Consider the following 21,922-nt stretch of genomic DNA (forward strand, 5'->3'; position numbering starts at 1 on the left):
CTGCCAAAGGTTTTATGATATTTGCAAACTTGGCAGGGTTTGTTTAGAATAAATGATCAGTTTCCTTTGATAGAGAAACAGAGATCTGAGATTCTGTAGGTGCAAGTCTCACCCCAGACAGACGCCCCATGGATACGTGTGGGAGCTGTGACATCTGATCCATCAACACACTGGCTCCAAACTCGCCAGGTCCCGGAGAGATGCAACTGTGGAGATGATGCTGTCACAGCTCACAACCCAAAAACATGTGTCTCCTCACTAGTCACACTCTGCTCCCTCGTAGGTACTGCCCCCTGCCCCTGTACTGACCTCTGCCCCTGTACTGACCCCTGCCCCTGTATTGACCTCTGCCCTTGTACTGACCTCTGCCCATGTACAGACCCCTGCCCCTGTACTGACCCCTACCCCTGTACTGACCTCTGCCCATGTACTGACCTCTGCCCATGTACAGACCCCTGCCCCTGTACTGGCCCCTGCCCCTGTATTGACCTCTGCCCTTGTACTGACCTCTGCCCATGTACAGACCCCTGCCCCTGTACTGACCCCTGTACTGACCTCTGCCCATGTACAGACCCCTGCCCCTGTATTGACCTCTGCCCTTGTACTGACCTCTGCTCATGTACAGACCCCTGCCCCTGTACTGGCCCCTGCCCCTGTATTGACCTCTGCCCTTGTACTGACCTCTGCCCATGTACAGACCCCTGCCCCTGTACTGACCCCTGTACTGACCTCTGCCCATGTACAGACCCCTGCCCCTGTACTGACCTCTGCCCCTGTACTGACCCCTGCCCCTGTACTGACCTCTGCCCCTGTACTGACCCCTGCCCCTGTACTGACCCCTGCCCCTGTATTGACCTCTGCCCTTGTACTGACCTCTGCCCATGTACAGACCCCTGCCCTTGTACTGACCCCTGCCCCTGTACTGACCTCTGCCCATGTACAGACCCCTGCCCCTGTACTGATCCCTGTCCCTGTACTGACCCCTGCCCCTGCACTGACCTCTGCCCATGTACTGACCCCTGCCCCTGTACTGGCCCCGCCCCTGCACTGACCTCTGCCCCTGTACTCACCCCTGCCCCTGTACTGACCTCTGCCCCTGTACTGACCTCTGCCCCTGTACTGACCCCTGCCCCTGTACTGACCCCTGCCTGTGTGCTGTCCCCTGCCCCTGTACTGACCCCTGCCCCTGTACTGACCTCTGCCCATGTACTGACCTATGCCCTTGTAATGACCCCTGCCCGTGTGCTGACCCCTGCCAGTGTAATGACCTCTGCCTTTGTAATGACCCCTGCCCATGTAGTGACCTCTGCCCCTGTACTGACCTCTGTCCATGTACTGACCCCTGCCCCGTACTGAACTCTGCCCGTGTAATGACCCCTGCCCGTGTACTGACCCCTGCCCCTCTACCGACCTCTGCCCGTGTACTGAACCCTGCCCGTGTAGTGACCTCTGCCCCGTTACTGACCTCTGCCCATGTAATGACCTCTGCCCGTGTAGTGACCCCTTTTTGTGTACTGACCCCTGACCATGTAGTGACCTCTGCCCGTGTAATGGCCCCTGCCCATATACTGACCCCTGCCCGTGTACTGACACCTGCCCATGTACTGACCCCTGCCTGTGTACTGACCCCTGCCCATGCATTGACCCCTGCCTGTGTACTGACCCCTGCACGTGTAGTGGGGTGGGGGTAGCAAGTGAGGGATTAGGGGTGGGGTAGGGTGGGGGTTTTGGATGGGATGGTGACGGGTGTGGGTGATTTCTGCAACAGCGATGTGCTTTTAGTGTAATTACATTTTGCTGTTGCCAAAATTTCTAACGTGGTTTGGTGAAGCCTCCTCTCCCCAGGGCAAATCCCGCACATCTGTTAAAATAACATTCACAATTCTTGCATATCTAACAGAACAGTGTCCAGCGTCTCTATAAATCAATATAACACAGTTTAGAAAAGTCCTTAAAAATGAAATATAATAGTCTACACCTCACCCCAGAGACTTGAGCATAACCCATGCCAACACTCCCAGTGCAGTACTGAGGGAGTGCCGCACTGTCGGAGGGGCAGTACTGAGGGAGCGCCGCACTGTCGGAGGGGCAGTACTGAGGGAGTGCCGCACTGTCGGAGGGGCAGTACTGAGGGAGCGCTGCACTGTCGGAGGGGCAGTACTGATGGAGCGCTGCACTGTCGGAGGGGCAGTACTGAGGGAGCGCCGCACTGTCAGAGGGGCAGTACTGAGGGAGCGCTGCACTGTCGGAGGGGCAGTACTGAGGGAGCGCTGCACTGTCGGAGGGGCAGTACTGAGGGAGCGCTGCACTAGCAGAGGGGCAGTACTGATGGAGCGCTGCACTGTCGGAGGGGCAGTACTGAGGGAGCGCTGCACTAGCAGAGGGGCAGTACTGATGGAGCGCTGCACTGTCGGAGGGGCAGTACTGAGGGAGCGCTGCACTGTCGGAGGGGCAGTACTGAGAGAGTGCTGCACTGTCTAAGGGGCAGTACTGAGAGAGCGCTACACTGTCGGAGGGGCAGTACTGATGGAGCGTTGCACTGTCAGAAGGGCAGTACTGAGGGAGCACTGCACTGTCGGAGGGACAGTACTGAGGGAGTGCTGCACTGTCGGAGAGGCAGTACTAATGGAGCATTGCACTGTCGGAAGGGCAGTACTGAGGGAGCAATGCACTGTGAGAGGGGCAGTACTGAGGGTGCGCCGCACTGTCGGAGGGGCAGTACTGAGGGAGCGCTGCACAGTCGGAGAGGCAGTACTGAGGGAGTGCTGCACTGTTGGAGGGGCAGTACTGAGGGAGCGCTGCACTGTCGGAGGGGCAGTAATGAGGGGGAGCTGTATAGTCGGTGGGTCGGTACTGAGGGAGCACTGCACTGCCGGAGGAGCAGTACTGAGGGAGCGCTGCACTGTTGAAGGGCTAGAAAAGAGGGAGCACAGCACTGTCAGAGGGCCAGTACTGACGGATCGCTGCACTGTCGGAGGAGCAGTTCTGATGGAGAACTGTACTGTCAGAGGGGCAGTACTGAGGGAATGCTGCTTTGGCAGAGGGCCAGTACTGAGGGAGCTCTGCACTGGCAGAGGGGCAGTACTGAGGGAGCGCTGCACTGTCGGAGGGGCAGTATTGTGGGAGTGCTTCACTGTCGGAGGGGCAGTACTGAGGGAATGCTGCATGGTAGGAAGGGCAGTACTGTGGCAGCGCTGCACTGTCGGAGGGCCATTACTGAGGGAGTTCTACATTGTCAGAGGGTCAGTACTGAGGGAGCGTTGCACTATTGGAGGGGCAGTACTGAGGGAGCACAGCACAGTCGGAGAGCCAGTACTGAGGGAGTGCTGCACTGGTGGAGGGCCAGTACTGAGGGAGTGCTGTACTTTCGGAGGGGCTGTACTGAGGGAGTGCTGCTCTATCAGAGGGGCAGTACTGAGGGAGCGCTGCTTTGTCGGAAGGGCAGTACTGAGGGAATGCTGCACTCTGGGAGGGGCAGTACTGAGGGAGCACTGCACTGTCGGAGGGGCAGTACTGAGGGAGTGCTGCACTGTCGGCGGGTCATTACTGAGGGAGCGCTGCACTGTCGGAGGACCAGGTCTGAGGGAGTGCTGTACTGTTTGAGGGGCAGTACTGAGGGAGTGCTGCACTGTCGGAGGGGCAGTACTGAGGGAGTGCTGCACTGTCGGAGGGGCAATACTGAGGGAGTGCTGCACTGTCGAAGGGACAGTACTGAGGGAGCGCTGCACTGTTGGAGGTGCACTACTGAGGGAGCGCTGCACTGTCAAAGGGACAGTACTAAGGGAGTGCTGCACTGTCAGAGGGGCTGTACTGAGGGATTTAGATAAAGACCAAATGGAAAAATAAATTATGGAAATTCTGTGATACTGAGTGTGATGCGACCCAGACTTGCTCACATGGTTAATCCATAATGGTACATTTTTTGAGGAATTTTTTGAAGATGTAACTGGTAGGATAGATAAGGGAGAACCAGTGGATGTGGTGTATTTTGACTTTCAGAAGGCTTTCGATAAGGTCCCACATAAGAGATTAGCATGCAAAGTTAAAGCACATGGGATTGGGGGTAAGATACTGACTTGGATAGAGAACTGGTTGGCAGACAGGAAGCAAAGAGTTGGAATAAAGGGGTCTTTTTCTGAGTGGCAGGCAGTGACTAGTGGGGTGCCGCAGGGATCGGTGCTCGGACCCCAGCTATTAACAGTATATGTTAATGATCTAGACGAGGGAACTAGATGTAATATCTCCAAGTTTGCAGATGACACAAAGCTGGGTGAGCATGTGTGCTATCAGGAGGATGCAGAGAAACTCCAGTATGATTTGGACAGGTTGGGTGATTGGGCAGATGCATGGCAAATGCAGTATAATGTGGATAAATGTGAGGTTATCCACTTTGGTGGCAAAAACAGGAAGGCAGATTATTATCTGAATGGCAATAGATTGGGAGAAGGGGAAGTGCAACGAGCCCTGGGTGTCCTTGTGCACCAGTCGCTGAAGGTAAGCATGCAGGTGCAGCAGGCGGTTAAGAAGGCAAATGGTATGTTGGCTTTTATAGCAAGAGGATTCTAGTACAGGAGCAAGGATGTCTTGCTGCAGTTGTACAGGGCCTTGGTGAGACCACACCTTGAGTATTGTGTGCAGTTTTGGTCGCCTTATCTGAGGAAGGATGTTCTTGCCATGGAGGGAGTGCAGCGAAGATTCACCAGACTGATATCTGGGATGGCAGGAATGAGGTATGAGGAGAGATTGGGTCGATTAGGCTTATATTCGCTAGAGTTTAGAAGAATGAGAGGGGATCTCATTGAAACTTATAAAATTCTAACAGGACCAGACAGACTAGTTGCAGGAAGGATGCTCCTGATGGCCTGGGAGTCCAGAACCAGGGGTCACAGTCTAAGGATAAGGGGTAAGCCATTTAGGACAGAGATGAGGAGGAATTTCTTCACCCAGAGAGTGGTGAACCTGTGGAATTCTCAACCACAGAAGACAGTTGAGGCCAATTCATTAAATATATTCAAGAAGGAGTTTGATATATTTCTTGAGGCTAAAGGGATCAAGGGGTATGGGGAGAAAGCAGGGACAGGGTACTGAATTTGGATGATCAGCCATGATCTCATTAAATGGCGGAGCAGGCTCAAGGGGCCAAATGGCCTACTCCTGCTCCTATCTTCTATGTTTCTATGTTTACATGTTGGAATCAGACACTGGATCCCAGGTGTGGGTCCCTGGGGTTGGGGTACTGGTTTCCTAGGGTCGGCACTGGGTTCCTGGGGTCAGCACTGGGTCCCTGGGGTCAGTGGTAGGCCCCAAAGGTCAGTGCTGGGTCCCTGGGGTCAGCACTGGGTCCCTGGGGTCAGCACTTGGTCCCAGGGGTCAGCACTGGATCCCCTGTGTCAGCACTGGGTCCCTGGGGTCAGCAGTGGGTCCCGGGGTCAGCAGTAGATCCCAAGGGTCAGCACTGGGTCCCTGGGGTCAGCACTGGGTCCCTGGAGTCAGTGGTATGCCCCGAGGGTCAGTGCTGGGTCCCTGGGGTCAGCACTGGGTCCCTGGGGTCAGCACTGGGTCCCAGGGGTCAGCACTGGGTCCCAGGGGTCAGCACTGGATCCCCAGTGTCAGCACTGGGTCCCTGGGGTCAGCAGTGGGTCCCTGGGGTCAGCAGTGGGTCCCAGGGTCAGCAGTAGGTCCCAAGGGTCAGCACTGGGTCTCTGGGGCCAGCACTGGGTCCCTGGGGTTGGTACTGGGTCCCTGGGGTCAGCACTGGGTCCCTGGGGCCAGCGGTGGGTCCCTGGGGTCAGCAGTGGGTCTCTGGGGTCAGCACTGGGTCCCTGGGGTCGGTACTGGGTCCCTGGGGTCAGCACTGGATCCCTGGGGTCAGCACTGGGTCCCTGGGGTCGGTACTAGGTCCCTGGGGTCAGCACTGAGTCTCTGGGGTCAGCACTGGGTCCCTGGGGTCAGCATTGGGTCCCAGGGGTCAGCACTGGGTCCCTGGGGTCAGCACTGGGTTCCTGGGGTCGGCACTGGGTCCCAGGGGTCAGCACTGGGTCCCTGGGGCCGGTACTGGGTCCCTGAGGTCAGCACTGGGTCCCTGGGGTCAGCACTGGGTCCCAGGGGTCAGCACTGGGTCCCTGGGGTCAGCACTGGGTCCCTGGGGTCAGCACTGGGTCCCAGGGGTCAGCACTGGGTCCCTGGGGTCGGCACTGGGTCCCTGGGGTCAGCACTGGGCCCCTGGGATCAGCACTGGGTCTCTGGGGTCAGCACTGGGTCCCTGGGGTCAGCACTGGGTCCCAGGGGTCAGCACTGGGTCCCTGGGGTCAGCACTGGGTCCCAGGGGTCAGCACTGGGTCCCTGGGGTCGGCACTGGGTCCCTGGGGTCAGCACTGGGTCCCTGGGGTCAGCACTGGGTCCCAGGGGTCAGCACTGAGTCTCTGGGGTCAGCACTGGGTCCCTGGGGTCAGCACTGGGTCCCAGGGGTCAGCCCTGGGTCCCTGGGATCAGCACTGGGTCCCTGGGGTCGGCACTGGGTCAGCACTGAGTCTCTGGGGTCAGCACTGGGTCCCTGGGGTCAGCACTGGGTCCCAGGGGTCAGCACTGAGTCTCTGGGGTCAGCACTGGGTCCCTGGGGTCAGCACTGGGTCCCAGGGGTCAGCACTGGGTCCCTGGGGTCAGCACTGGGTCCCTGGGGTCAGCACTGGGTCCCTGGGGTCAGCACTGGATAAGCCTGGCACTGTTGTTGCCCTGGGTAGTATTTGTTTGGGGGATGACTTTGCCCACGACTATCCTGCAGCTCACGGCGCTGCCAGTCTCGGCAAAGAGACTTTTGCTGTGAAATTGGAGCGACGCCGGGTTAATTTTTCCTGCTTTGGGTGGTTGTGATTCTGTCTGTGAAGCTTCTGCAGACAGTTACATCTGCTGCCTCAGCTTCAGGCTTTTTAATGAACTTCATCTTTATTGAACTCTTCATTCTTCAGATGGTTAAGCGAGTCTCTGCGCCCTGTCCTTGCCTTCTAGCGGCGCAAGAAGAGAGAGAGAGAAACAGAGACATTGCTGGGATCAGAGAGCGGGGCGTCAGCGCTGCCGACCCACAGACGGATCAATATTCCCGGAGTAAACCCCTTGCCCCCCGCCCGATTGCGTCTATATTGGAGAATCACCTCCTGTTTTTATTGCCGGTGTTCGCAGTGTCCGTTTCTTTGTAAATTCCTCTCTTTATCCAGAAGCTGATTCCAGCTGCCAGCCCAGATCCGCGAACTCGGTCCGAACCTGCCATGGACCCTGGGATCTTCCTGCTCTGTGTGCCTCAGTACCACATTCGGCCACTCAGACACAGGGGTCAGTTCACCACACTGGGTGGCGCTGGGAGCTGTGGCAGTTCCCGAGTGCAGTGAACAATGTTAAATCTGTACAGCTGGGAGAGTGAGCGACAGGCAGAGTCCAGCATCTTGTCCTCAAGGCATTTTGCTCAGACCTATATTTAGGTTACTGCCTGTGAAAAAAACAAAATCCAACAGATGGAAAGAATATGTTTTAAAATTTTTATTCACTTCACAGAACCATCAAAACATCACAACAGGCGTCTCTGAGCATCTCCACGCAGCCAATCCCGGCTGGCGATGTCACCTTCACAGTCCCAGATGGTGCAACAGCTCACCAGAAAATACAAACACTCTGACACAAATGTGACACTTCCCACCTCACCACTGCTCACCACAGGGCCCCACAACCAGCGCCAACCAATCACAGACAGCCTCAACACACCAACCAATCACACACAGCCTCAACACGCCAACCAATCACACACAGCCTCAACACACCAACCAATCACACACAGCCTCAACACACCAACCAATCACACACAGCCTCAACACACCAACCAATCACACACAGCCTCAACACACCAACCAATCACAGACAGCCTCAACACACCAACCAATCACAGACAGCCTCAACACACCAACCAATCACAGACAGCCTCAACACACCAACCAATCACACACAGCCTCAACACACCAACCAATCACACACAGCCTCAACACACCAACCAATCACACACAGCCTCAACACACCAACCAATCACACACAGCCTCAACACACCAACCAATCACACACAGCCTCAACACACCAACCAATCACACACAGCCTCAACACACCAACCAATCACACACAGCCTCAACACACCAACCAATCACACACAGCCTCAACACACCAACCAATCACACACAGCCTCAACACACCAACCAATCACACACAGCCTCAACACACCAACCAATCACACACAGCCTCAACACACCAACCAATCACACACAGCCTCAACACACCAACCAATCACACACAGCCTCAACACACCAACCAATCACACACAGCCTCAACACACCAACCAATCACACACAGCCTCAACACACCAACCAATCACACACAGCCTCAACACACCAACCAATCACACACAGCCTCAACACACCAACCAATCACACACAGCCTCAACGCACCAACCAATCACACACAGCCTCAACGCACCAACCAATCACACACAGCCTCAACGCACCAACCAATCACACACAGCCTCAACGCACCAACCAATCACACACAGCCTCAACGCACCAACCAATCACACACAGCCTCAACGCACCAACCAATCACACACAGCCTCAACGCACCAACCAATCACACACAGCCTCAACGCACCAACCAATCACACACAGCCTCAACGCACCAACCAATCACACACAGCCTCAACGCACCAACCAATCACACACAGCCTCAACGCACCAACCAATCACACACAGCCTCAACGCACCAACCAATCACACACAGCCTCAACGCACCAACCAATCACACACAGCCTCAACGCACCAACCAATCACACACAGCCTCAACGCACCAACCAATCACACACAGCCTCAACGCACCAACCAATCACACACAGCCTCAACGCACCAACCAATCACACACAGCCTCAACGCACCAACCAATCACACACAGCCTCAACGCACCAACCAATCACACACAGCCTCAACGCACCAACCAATCACACACAGCCTCAACGCACCAACCAATCACACACAGCCTCAACGCACCAACCAATCACACACAGCCTCAACGCACCAACCAATCACACACAGCCTCAACGCACCAACCAATCACACACAGCCTCAACGCACCAACCAATCACACACAGCCTCAACGCACCAACCAATCACACACAGCCTCAACGCACCAACCAATCACACACAGCCTCAACGCACCAACCAATCACACACAGCCTCAACGCACCAACCAATCACACACAGCCTCAACGCACCAACCAATCACACACAGCCTCAACGCACCAACCAATCACACACAGCTTCAACGCACCAACCAATCACACACAGCCTCAACGCACTAACCAATCACACACAGCCTCAACACACCAACCAATCACACACAGCCTCAACACATCAACCAATCACACACAGCCTCAACACATCAACCAATCACACACAGCCTCAACACACCAACCAATCACACACAGCCTCAACACACCAACCAATCACACACAGCCTCAACACACCAACCAATCACACACAGCCTCAACACACCAACCAATCACACACAGCCTCAACATACCAACCAGTCACACACAGCCTCAACATATCAACCAATCACACACAGCCTCAACATATCAACCAATCACACACAGCTTCAACACACCAACCAATCACACACAGCCTCAACATATCAACCAATCACACACAGCCTCAACATATCAACCAATCATACACAGCCTCAACACACCAACCAATCACACACAGCCTCAACACACTAACCAATCACACACAGCCTCAACACACCAACCAACATCTGCCTTGGGATAATGCTGGAGTCCTTCATTAAGGAAGCAGTAGCAGGGCATTTGGAAAATCATAATGCAGTCAAGCAGAGTCAGCATGGTTTTCTGAAAGGGAAATCATGTTTAACAAATTTGCTGGAGTTCTTTGAGGAGGTAACGAGCAGGATGGACAAAGGTGAACCAGTGGATGTGGTGTATTTGGATTTCCAGAAGGCATTCGATAAGGTGCCACATAAAAGGTTACTGCATAAAATAAGAGCTCACGGAATTGGGGGTAATATATTAGAATGGATAGAGAATTGGCTAACTAACAGAAAGCAGAGAGTCGGGATAAATGGGTCATTTTCCGATTGGCAAACGGTAACTAGTGGGGTACCACAGGGATCGGTGCTGGGGCCTCAACTATTTACAATCTACATTAATGACTTGGATGAAGGGATGATACAAAGATGTGTGGGAAAGCAAGTTGTGCAGAGGACTCAAAGAACCTGCAAAGGGATATAGACAGGCTAGGTGAGTGGGCAAACATTTGGCAGATGGAGTATAATGTGGGTTATACACTTTGGCAGGAAAAATAAAAAGCAAATGATTATTTAAATGGAGAGCGATTACAAAATGCTACAGTTCAGAGGGACCTGGGGGTCCTTGTGCATGAAACACAAGATGTTAGCATGCAGGTACAGCAAGTAATCAAAAAGGCAAATGGAATGTTGGCCTTTATTTCAAAGGGGTTGGAGTATAAAAGCAGGAAAGTACTGCTACAACAGTACAAGGTATTGGTGAGGCCACACCTTGAGTACTGCGTACAGTTTTGGTCTCCTTATTTAAGGAAGGATATAAGAACATAAGAAATAGGAGCAGGAGTAGGCCAATCGGCCCCTTGAGCCTGCTCCGCCATTCAATAAGATCATGGCTGATCTGATCCTAACCGCCAATCCACTATCACAGAACCATCTCCTGAATCTAACAGAATTCGACACACGAAATAGGAGCAGGATCAGGCTACACGGCCCCTGGGCCTGCTCCGCTACCCACAGGGCCATGACCGATCTGAACCTAGACTCATGTCCAAATTCCTGCCCGCTCCCCGTAACCCTTAATTCCCTTTACTTCTAGGAAACTGTCTATTTCTGTTTTAAATTTATGTAATGATGTAGCTTCTACAGCTTTTTGGGGCAGCATATTCCATGGACCTACCACCCTCTGAGTGAAGTAGTTCCTCCTCATCACAGTTTTGAAAGAGCAGCCCCTTATTCTAAGACTATGCCCCCTTGTTCTAGTTTCACCCATCATCGGGAACATCTTCCCCGCATCCACCCGATCCAACCCCTTCACAATCTTATATGTTTCAATAAGATCGCCTCTCATTCTTCTGAACTCCAATGAGTAGAGTCCCAATCTACTCAACCTCTCCTCATATGTCCATCCCCTCATCCCTGGGATTAACCGAGTGAACCTTCTTTGTACTGGCTCGAGAGCAAGTATGTCCTTTCTTAAGTATGGACACCAAAACTGTACGCAGTATTCCAGGTGCGGTCTCACCAATACCTTGTACAACTGAAGCAATACCTCCCTATTTTTATATTCTATCCCCTTAGCAATGAAAGCCAACATTCCATTGGCCTTCTTAATCACTTGCTGCACCTGCATACTAACCTTTTGAGTTTCGTGCACCAGGACCCCCAGATCCCTTTGTACTTCAGTACTTTCCAGTTTCTTGCCATTAAGATAATAACTTGCTCTACGATTTTTCCTGCCAAAGTGCATAACCTCACACTTTCCAGTATTGTATTCCATCTGCCAAATCTCTGCCCACTTACTTAGCCTGTCGATGTCCCCTTGCAGGTTTTTTATGTCCTCCTCACTCACTACTTTCCCTCCCATCTTAGTATCATCTGCAAACTTTGATATGTTACACTCGGTCCCCTCCTCCAAATCGTTAATATAGATTGTAAAGAGTTGGGGACCCAGCACTGACCCCTGCGGAACAGCACTAGTTACTGATTGCCAGTCTGAGAATGAACCATTTATCCCAACTCTCTGCCTTCTGTTAGATAGCCAATCCTCTATCCATGCCAGAATATTACTCCCAATCCCGTGATTTTTTATCTTAAGCAATAATTTTTTGTGTGGCACCTTGTCAAATGCCTTTTGGAAGTCTAAATACACTACGTCCACTGGTTCCCCTTTATCCACCCTATACGTTACTTCCTCAAAGAACTCCAGCAAATTTGTCAAACATGACTTCCCCTTCATAAAACCGTGCTGACTTTGTCCTATTAATTTATGATTATCCAAATGTCCTGTTACTGTCTCCTTAATAATGGACTCCAAAATTTTACCTACCACAGATGTTAGGCTAACCGGTCTATAGTTTCCAGCCTTCTGTCTACTGCCCTTTTTAAATAAGGGTGTTACATTAGCAGTTTTCCAGTCTGCCGGGACCTTTGCCGAGTCCAGGGAGTTTTGGAAAATTATTACCAATGCATCCACGATCCCTACCGCCACTTCCCTCAAGACCCTAGGATGTAAGCCATCAGGTCCAGGTGATTTATCCACCTTGAGTCCCATTATTTTACTGAGTACCACTTCCTTAGTGATTTTGATCGTGTTTAGCTCCTCCCCCCTTTAGCCCCCTGTTTGTCCAGTGTTGGGATATTCTTAGTGTCTTCTACTGTAAAGACTGATGTAAAATATTCATTCAGTGTTTTTGCCATCTCCATATTTCCCACCATTAATTTCCCGGTCTCATCCTCTAAGGGACCAACATTTACTTTAGCCACCCTTTTTCTTTTTATATAACTATAAAAACTCTTACTATCTGTTTTTATATTTTTTGCTAATTTACTTTCATAATCTATCTTCCCTTTCTTAATCAATCTTTTTGTTATTTTTTGCTGTCTTTTAAAGTTTTCCCAATCCTCTATCCTCCCACTAGATTTGGCTACTTTATATGCCCTTGTTTTTAGTCGAATACTATCCTTAATTTCTTTACTTAGCCACGGATGGCTGTCTTTTCTTTTACACCCTTTTCTTCTCAGTGGAATATATTTTTTTTGGAAGTTGTAAAATAACTCCTTAAATGTACACCACTGATCATGTATCGTCTTACCCTTTAATCTATTTTCCCAATCCACTCTACTCAATTCCGCTCTCATACCTTCATAGTCTCCTTTATTCAAGCTTAGCACGCTTGTTTGAGATCCAACCTTCTCACCCTCTAATTGAATATGGAATTCAACCATGTTATGGTCACTCATTCCAAGGGGATCCTTTACTAGGACATTTTTAATTAATCCCGTCTCGTTACACAGGACCAGATCTAAGGTTGCTTGCCCCCTGGTCGGTTCAGTTACATACTGCTCAAGAAACCCATCCCTAATACACTCAATGAACTCATCCTCAAGGCAGCCCTGCCCAATTTGATTTGTCCAATTAATATGATAGTTAAAATCCCCCATAATTATAGATGTTCCCTTATTACAAGCCTCAACTATTTCCTGATTGATACTCCGTCCAACAGAGTTGCCACTGTTCGGAGGCCTATAGACTATGCCCACTAGTGTTTTTTTCCCCTTATTATTCCTTACCTCCACCCAAACTGTTTCATTATCCTGATCTTTTGACCCAATATCATTTCTCTGTATTACAGTGATTCCTTCCTTCATTAACATAGCCACCCCACCTCCCCTTCCTTCCTGCCTGTCCTTCCTGATCGTTAAATAACCTGGTATGTTTAATTCCCAGGCATTGTCACCCTGCAGCCATGTTTCTGTAATGGCCACAAGATCATAGCCATATGTAGTTATTTGTGCCATTAACTCATCTATTTTGTTACGAATGCTACGTGCATTCAGATAGAGAACTTTCAAATATGTTTTGTGACACTTAGTTCCTGCTTTTGCCCTTTTTATTACTTTACCTTTTACTCCATACCTTCTGCCCCTTCCTGACACGCTCTGGTTTTTAATTTCCCCACTGCTACCTAAGTCTATGACCTTCTCTGTTGTCATTTTTATTATTTGCTCTCTAGGAACCTCCCCCCCCCCACTAGTTAGTTTAAAGCCCTCTCTACAGCCCTAGTTATATGATCCGCCAGGATTCTAGTCCCTGCACTGGCCAAGTGAAGCCCGTCCCAACGGAACAGCTCCCTCCTGCCCCAGTACTGGTGCCAGTGTCCCAGGAAGCAAAACCCATTTCTCCCACACCAGTCTTTGAGCCACGCATTTAACTCTCTAATTTTATTTGTCCTAGCCAAATTCGCTCGTGGCTCAGGAGATTATTACCCTTGTGGTTCTGCTTTTTAATTTGGCCCCTAGCTGCTCAAACTCCCTCAGCAGAACCTCCTTCCTTGTCCTATCTATATCCTATACTTGCATTGGAGGCAGTTCAGAGATGATTCACTAGGTTAATTCCAGAGATGAGGAAAGGTTGAGCAGGTTGGGCCTATACTAATTGGAATTTAGAAGAATGAGAGGTGATCTTATTGAAACATATAAGATACTGAGGGGGCTCGACAAGGTAGATGCAGAGAGGATATTTCCTCTTGTGGGGGAATCTAGAACGTAGGGACACAGTTTCAGAATAAAGGGTCGCCCTTTTAGAACTGAGATGAGAGGAATTTCTTCTCTCAGAGGGTCGTAAATCTGTGGAATTCTCTGCCCCAGAGAGCCGTGGAGGCTGGGTCATTAAATACATTTTTGCAAGATAAGGTAGTGAAGGGTTATGGGGAGCAGGGAAGTGGCTTTGAGCCCAAGATCAGCCATGATCTTATTGAATGGCGGAGCAGGCTCGAGGGGCCAAGTAGCCGATTCCTGCTCCTATTTCTTATGTTCTTATGTAATTACACACAGCCTCAACACACCAACCAATCACACACAGCCTCAACACACCAACCAATCACACACAGCCTCAACACACCAACCAATCACACACAGCCTCAACACACCAACCAATCACACACAGCCTCAATACACCAACCAATCACACACAGCCTCAATACACCAACCAATCACACACAGCTTCAACACACCAACCAATCACACACAGCCTCAACACACCAACCAATCACACACAGCCTCAACACACCAACCAATCACACAGCCTCAATACACCAACCAATCACACACAGCCTCAATACACCAACCAATCACACACAGCTTCAACACACCAACCAATCACACACAGCCTCAACACACCAACCAATCACACACAGCCTCAACACACCAACCAATCACACACAGCCTCAACACACCAACCAATCACACACAGCCTCAACACACCAACCAATCACACACAGCCTCAATACACCAACCAATCACACACAGCCTCAATACACCAACCAATCACACACAGCTTCAACACACCAACCAATCACACACAGCCTCAACACACCAACCAATCACACACAGCCTCAACACACCAACCAATCACACACAGCCTCAACACACCAACCAATCACACACAGCCTCAATACACCAACCAATCACACACAGCCTCAACACACCAACCAATCACACACAGCCTCAATACACCAACCAATCACACACAGCCTCAACACACCAACCAATCACACACAGCCTCAACACACCAACCAATCACACACAGCCTCAACACACCAATGCACTGTGTACCCACCCATAGGGACATCAGAAATGCCGGTTTCAGGCGTGCACAGCGTATGCATTGAAAACCAGCATTTCCGATCAAGAATGGTCTTGACAGACCCTCCGGCTGCCCTGGAGAAGGGGCTCTGCGGGCGGAGAGTTCCGCTTTTTGGAGACCCTCCGCCCGCAGAAAACACTTACAATTCTTATGCCTGGTAAAAGCAGGGGTAAGGCTTGCTTTTACCAGGATAAGAGTTGAAATAAGTAAAAAGAAAAAAAAATTTCACTGATTTATTATTTTAAAATACTCTTAAAAAAGGTAAGTTTATTTTTAGCTCCATAAAAAACTTTAATTTTTTTTTCAAAAAATTAAATTGTTGTTTAAAATTATTGTAATTTCAAGTCATTTTAAAAATGTGATTTTTTAAAAATTTATTTAAAGTTTTACTATGTTTTTGGGGTGATCTCCATTCATATATTTGACAGGTCTTCCTGTCAAGTGTATGAAGGGAGATTCCCTTCTTTGATTGGCTCCCCGTGGCCCACCTGATCCCAGGGATGCTGTGAACTACCTGCGCCTCTGGGATACGTGGGCCCTGCGCACTTGGAATTTGGAGAGGCCCAGGAGCGGAAGCGTGTGTGTCCCGGGAGCCCTCAGGTAAGGGCGTAGATTTTTCCAGATCGCATGCGATAGGAAAATACCGGCCATTAATATATATCAAGAAAAGCAGTGGGCCTAGTACCGACCCCTGGGGAACACCACTGTATACCTTCCTCCAATCCAAAAAACAACCGTTCACCACTACTCTCTGTTCCCTGTCAATTAGCCAATTCTGTATCCATGCTGCCACTGTCTCTTTTATTCCATGGGCTTCAACTTTGCTGGCAAGCCTATTATGTGGCACTTTGTCAAACGCCTTTTGGAAGTCCATGTACACCATGTCAACCACATTACCCTCATCAACCCTCTCTGTTACCTCATCAAAAAACTCAATCAAGTTAGTTAAACACAATTTGCCTTTAACAAATCTATGCTGGCTTCCCTTAATTAATCTACACTTGACCAAGTGACTGTTAACTTTGTCCCTGATTATCGTTTCCAAAAGCTTCCCCCACTACCGAGGTTAAACTGACTGGCCTGTAATTGCTGGGTTTATCCTTACACCCTTTTTTGAACAAGGGTGTAACATTCTCCAGACCTCTGGCACCAGTTCCGTATCTAAGGAGGACTGGAATATTATGGCCAGTACCTCTGCAATTTCCTCCTTAACTTCCCTCAGCATCCTAGGATCCATCCCATCCGCTCCTGGTGACTTATCTTCGTTAAGTACAGCCAGCCTTTCTAGTACCTCCTCTTTATCAATTTCTATCTCATCCAGTATCTCCACCTGCTCCTCTTTCACTATGACTTTGGCAGCATCTTCTACCTTGGTGAAGACAGATGCAAAGTACTCATTTAGTACCTCAGCTATGCCCTCTGCCTCCATGCATAGGTCTCCTTTTTGGTCTCTAATCGGCCCCACCCCTCCTCTTACTGCCTGTTTGCTATTTATATGCCTATAGAAGACTTTTGAATTCCCTTTTGTGTTAGCTGCCAATCTATTCTCATACTCTCTCTTTGCCCCTCTTATTTTCTGTTTCACTTCCCTTCTGAACTTTCTATATTCAGCCTGATTCTCACTTGTATTCTCAACCTGACATCTGTCATACGCGTTTTTTTTTGCTTCACCTTACTCTCTATCTCTTTCGTCAACCAGGGGGCTTTGGTTGCCCTACCTAGCCAATTCTGGCCAATCAGGTGTCAAGATTATTAAATGTGGCAATTAGATCTGACCAATGGCTGGCGAGCCTGCCAGTAATCCAGGGAACAGCGTTTCCTGCTTTTTCTCTCTTTCCCCCCCCCCTTTCTGTCTCTCTCTCTTCCTCTTTCTTTTTCTCTCTGTCTCTCTCTCCCTGTCTCTCTTTCTTTCTCTCTCTATCCCTCTTTATCTGTCTGTCGCTCTCTCACATTCAGTGTATCCCCCTCCCTATGTCTGTCTTTCTCTGCTTCTTTCTCTGTCTCTCTTGCACTCTCTCTCTCATTCTGTCTCTCCCCCTCCCTCTGTCTGTCTGTCTCTCTCCTTCTGTCTCTTTCTTTCTGTCTCTCCCCCACTCTCTCTCTCGCTCTCTGTTTCTCTCGAGCCGGGAGGTGAGGAGTTTGGCAGCTGTTTGCTATTTATTAACCAGTCATGGTTAAATTGGTTTATAAATTAACAGATGTTTCAACTTTATTTTTTCTTCTGGGAGTACGGACGGTTCTGGTACAGCTTGTGTGTTTCATCAGTAGCTGCAAATCCTCAACTGCGCCAATCATCTTTATTTAATGACTATCTTGTGTGTGTGAATTTTGTGCCCATCAAGGTAAGAGTGGGGCTGGAACATCCCATCAAACACTCCCAGGGCAGGTACAGCACGGGTTAGATACAGAGTAAAGCTCCCTCTACACTGTCCCATCAAACACTCCCAGGGCAGGTACAGCATGGGTTAGATACAGAGTAAAGCTCCCTCTACACTGTCCCATCAAACACTCCCAGGGCAGGTACAGCACGGGTTAGATACAGAGTAAAGCTCCCTCTACACTGTCCCATCAAACACTCACAGGGCAGGGACAGCACGGGTTAGATACAGAGTAAAGCTCCCTCTAGATTAGATTAGGAGAACAGTAGCATAGTGGTTATGTTACTGGACTAGTAATCCAGGGGCCTGGACTAATGATCCATGAGACGTGAGTTCACAATTGCACCATGGCTGCCGAGGAATTTAAATTCAGTTAATTAAATAAATCTGGAAATAAAAAGCTAGTATCAGTAATGGTGGCCATGAAACTATCGAATTGTTGTTAAAACCCCATCTGGTTCATTAATGTCCTTTAGGGAAGGAAATCTGCCGTCCTAACCCGGTCTGGCCTATATGTGACTCCAGACCCACAGCAATGTGGTTGACACTTAACTGCCCCTCTGAAATGGTGGCTCACCTCTATCTGGTCATTATAACATTGCTTTTGGTGGGATCTTGCTGTGCACAAATTGGCTGCTGTGTTTCTTACATGACAACACATCAGAAGTAATTCATTGGCTGTCAAATGCTTTGGGTCGTCCTGAGGTCGTGAAGTGTGCTGTATAAATGCAAGTCTTTCTTTCTTTAATACCCAGTTCAGGCCTGCAGTGCCCCACCAACACATTCTCATTCTCCAGCCCCATTGGGATGGTATCATCCGTAAACAAAAGGCCCATGTTTGGAGCTGATTTCTGCCATGGAATCGTGTCTGTGTTTCACTCGTGATCTAACCAGTGAAGAGACCGCTGTGGCTGAGTCTAACCCTATACAACAGCAATATCCCGGGAGCTGGCAGAATGAGTTAATCCCTCCTCAAACCCCTGAGATTGCTGTCATCTTGTTCCATTTGTGATATTTTTGGAGACCTCTTGCTCTGTGAGTCTGGGTGAGTCGCCCTCAGATGTTTAATACCTTGTGTTGATCACAGAGCTAGGGCCGTGTGTTTGGAGTGAGACTGGCAGATGGGAGGGAGGTCGAACTGCCTTCGCCTGCTCCAGGCAAGAGTCTGACACTCCCAACCTGCATGGCCTCCAGGAGATTATTCCTGTAACTCACTGCTCTCCTACTCTCTACCGTTCAGAACGGGTTTAGTTTAAAATCTGTCTGATTGCATTTGGGTGCAAAGGAGTTGAAGAGTCGGTGCTGATGCTGAGGCAGATTGTGTGGTGTGGCAGCATCTGCTGCATTCAGTGCGCTCTGGGATCATCGCACACCGAACATTGAGACATCAGCAATAACAGAAAATGCTGGAAATACTCAGCAGGCCAGGCAGCATCCGTGGAGAGAGAAACAAGAGTTAACGTTTCAGGTCTGGGACCTTTGAAGGGTCTTCGACCGGAAACGTTGACTCTATTTCTCTCTCCACGGATGCTGCCTGGCCTGCTGAGTATTTCCAGCATTTTCTGTTGTTATTTCGGATTTCCAGCATCCGCAGTATTTTGCTATTGTATGGAGACATCAGCATTTGGACAGAGGCTGCAAGATGTCAGAATCAGACTAAAGGCAGCAGGTGAGAGGGTGGGAATGGGCCCGGGTTCCTGCACCTGGTCACAGGGCCGAGACTGCTGGCAGGAGGTGTGTGTGGATCAGGCTGACCCACAGCCTGCAGTCCGCCCACCCCCGGCCCCTGCCTGGCCTGGGCAAGGACAGGCCCAGGCTGGGGCCCAGACCCCAGGACAGGGCCCAGGCTGGGGCCCAGACCCCAGGACAGGGCCCAGGCCCAGACCCCAGGACAGGGCCCAGGCTGGGGCCCAGACCCCAGGACAGGGCCCAGGCCCAGGCTGAGGCCCAGCTGGCTCGCCAACTCTGATTGGACGGTTTCCTGGAGTTTACATCACATGACCTCCCGCCGCCACCTGACCCCGCCCCCACTCTCTCGCCATTGGTCGCCCGGTTTGCCGGTGATTAATCTTCAATTCCTGGAGGGTCGGCGACATCTGACCCCGGGGCGGACAGGAGCGGGAGTCGGTGCACAGACAAACCCTGGGACCGAGGCCGCGGGAGTCTCTCTCCTCAGGAACATTGCAGGGGAATGGGCGGCTTTGTGCGGGATGTGGGAGTGACCGGGAAATCCGGGTCTCCGGGTCCGAACTCCCCGAGTCCCGAGTCTCCGGGTCCGAACTCCAGCCGCCGATCCCAGGGCCGCAATGGAGCGGCTGGAAGCTGCGAATCGTGGTGGAGGCTGACCTCTACTGGAGTGAAGCAGCATTGCTGCCTAGGCTCCCCAGCCCTGTGCAGCTGGATTTCCTTTCACCGCTCACAGACCTCACTGAAATCAGTCTTTGCAGATTGTGTCCGCTAACAATGCAGCTTCTAAAGTGGGAACTGGCTATACAACTAATCCGAACGAGACAAGGGGCAGGATTGGCACACAGCAGGGCAGGGGTCAGCGCAGGAAGGGGAGCGAGAGAGGGGGCAGGGTATGGGGAGAGAGAGAGAGGGGGCAGGGTATGTGGGGAGAGGGGGCAGGGTATGGGGGGAGAGAGAGGGGGCAGGGTATGGGGGGAGAGAGAGGGGGCAGGGTATGGGGGGACAGAGAGGGGGCAGGGTATGGGGGGGTGAGAGAGGGGGCAGGGTATGGGGGGGAGAGAGAGGGGGCAGGGTATGGGGGGAGAGAGGGGGCAGGGTATGGGGGAGAGAGAGGGGGCAGGGTATGGGGGGAGAGAGGGGGCAGGGTATGGGGGGAGAGAGAGGGGGCAGGGTATGGGGGGGAGAGAGAGGGGGCAGGGTATGGGGGGAGAGAGAGGGGGCAGGGTATGGGGGGAGAGAGAGGGGGCAGGGTATGGGGGGGGAGAGAGAGGGGGCAGGGTATGGGGGGAGAGAGAGGGGGCAGGGTATGGGGGGAGAGAGAGGGGGCAGGGTATGGGGGGAGAGAGAGGGGGCAGGGTATGGGGGGGTGAGAGAGGGGGCAGGGTATGGGGGGGGAGAGAGAGGGGGCAGGGTATGGGGGAGAGAGAGGGGGCAGGGTATGGGGGGAGAGAGAGGGGGCAGGGTATGGGGGGAGAGAGAGGGGGCAGGGTATGGGGGAGAGAGAGGGGGCAGGGTATGGGGGGAGAGAGAGGGGGCAGGGTATGGGGGGAGAGAGAGGGGGCAGGGTATGGGGGGAGAGAGAGGGGGCAGGGTATGGGGGGGAGAGAGAGGGGGCAGGGTATGGGGGGAGAGAGAGGGGGCAGGGTATGGGGGGGAGAGAGAGGGGGCAGGGTATGGGGGGAGAGAGAGGGGGCAGGGTATGGGGGAGAGAGAGGGGGCAGGGTATGGGGGGAGAGAGAGGGGGCAGGGTATGGGGGGAGAGAGAGGGGGCAGGGTATGGGGGGGAGAGAGAGGGGGCAGGGTATGGGGGGAGAGAGAGGGGGCAGGGTATGGGGGGGAGAGAGAGGGGGCAGGGTATGGGGGGGAGAGAGAGGGGGCAGGGTATGGGGGGAGAGAGAGGGGGCAGGGTATGGGGGAGAGAGAGGGGGCAGGGTATGGGGGGAGAGAGAGGGGGCAGGGTATGGGGGGGAGAGAGAGGGGGCAGGGTATGGGGGGAGAGAGAGGGGGCAGGGTATGGGGGGAGAGAGAGGGGGCAGGGTATGGGGGAGAGAGAGGGGGCAGGGTATGGGGGGAGAGAGAGGGGGCAGGGTATGGGGGGAGAGAGAGGGGGCAGGGTATGGGGGGAGAGAGAGGGGGCAGGGTATGGGGGGGAGAGAGAGGGGGCAGGGTATGGGGGGGAGAGAGAGGGGGCAGGGTATGGGGGGAGAGAGAGGGGGCAGGGTATGGGGGAGAGAGAGGGGGCAGGGTATGGGGGGAGAGAGAGGGGGCAGGGTATGGGGGGGAGAGAGAGGGGGCAGGGTATGGGGGGAGAGAGAGGGGGCAGGGTATGGGGGGGGAGAGAGAGGGGGCAGGGTATGGGGGGGGAGAG

Source organism: Somniosus microcephalus, chromosome 24 (genome assembly GCF_052327205.1).
Source record: "Somniosus microcephalus isolate GS21.2 chromosome 24, FLI_Smic_1.0, whole genome shotgun sequence".
NCBI lineage: Eukaryota > Metazoa > Chordata > Chondrichthyes > Squaliformes > Somniosidae > Somniosus > Somniosus microcephalus.